The sequence below is a fragment of the Penaeus monodon genome, chromosome 21, assembly GCF_015228065.2.
Source record: "Penaeus monodon isolate SGIC_2016 chromosome 21, NSTDA_Pmon_1, whole genome shotgun sequence".
Lineage (NCBI taxonomy): Eukaryota > Metazoa > Arthropoda > Malacostraca > Decapoda > Penaeidae > Penaeus > Penaeus monodon.
This window is the reverse complement of record NC_051406.1, coordinates 38,447,306-38,448,700: the sequence shown is the minus strand read 5'-3', so window position 1 is coordinate 38,448,700 and position 1,395 is coordinate 38,447,306.

Below are 1,395 nucleotides of genomic sequence, written 5' to 3'. Positions count from 1 at the left end.
CAACAACAACAATAACAGAAGAGAGTAACACCAGATCTGAACTAAACAAGCCCATTCAAAGATGCTAATATTTTTTAAATCACATTTTCTCTTTTTTTTCTACACATGAACCAATTTTCTACACAATTCCCAAGAAATCTAGTCTAACATAATACATAAAAATGAGATACAGAAGATAAATAACATCCAAATGAATCATTCTCACTAAAGTTTATATGTAGTAGCCCTTTGTCATCAAATCTCCACTAAACACTACCACCATATACAACTTTGTGCCAGTGTGTTGCATTGGTCTGTAGTAGAGGCACTTGGAAACCCATAAAAGGGGGCTTTAGAGTGCAGATGCAAGAAAGCATAAGACCTCTGACTGTGATTAGTCAGCTTCTGTTTTTCTTTAAAGTTGGAAGTTTAATAAAAAACAGAACCTTAGAATCTGCTTCTACAGTGTTATCCTGATGGTCACTGGGCACTTTGTCTTTGATCTAGAAAACTGCATTATAAGTATGATGCTGAGGAGCACATTTCAACTGGCCCACAGAATTTTTGGACTCTGTGTTTAGATATAAGGTGTCTTCCATGTGGAATGACTTGTAAATTTAAGCTTGAGGTTTCAGACTCCTACAGATCAAAAACATTGATTTTGTACACCTCTCCTAATAGGTCTTCTCACAGCTTTTACATACCTTAACCTCACATCTTTTAGATACAAGAATCTATTTCACTGTATAAAAATATGGAGCACGCTTTTATAAAAGGGTTGGTGCCTAAAAAAGTGGTAGTTTCCAATATGGCACATCATTTATATAAGTCATTTGAAACAATCCACAATTACCAATAGCATGTAAATAACACTTACTTTTTTCATGCCTGACCAACTTGTCATTTTAACTTTCTTATTCTTTATGCTGCTTTAATAAGACTAAATGTTTTATTTGGGTTTCACAAAACCATAATGTAATTTTGTATCTATATCCCAAACTAAATGTCATTCTCATCTCTGAAATTCCTTGATACATATGCCCCAACATTCATATATGAAATAAAATAACCTTTACATGTCATTTACCTTACAAACTGGATAGTACCACTGGAATGACTGAAAGAACAGTCTTTGATTTAAGCCATAACTGACTGACTATAAGCAGTATTAATCATCTGTAACTTGGTCCTCCATCATCGCTAGGGAAGAAACATTGTTTTCATTACTCAAATCTTTGGGCTACCCTCTGCCTAGGATCAGCCTCAATATGGCAATAGATAGCCTTCTTTATTACTGTCTTCTTTTGGCCTCTGAATCTCCTCACAAGGTACAGTTCTCAAGTGACGGCTTAAAAGTATCACAGGCTTTGGGATTAGCAGACAACGGGTCCAAACTGCTAATGCAAAAGACATTTC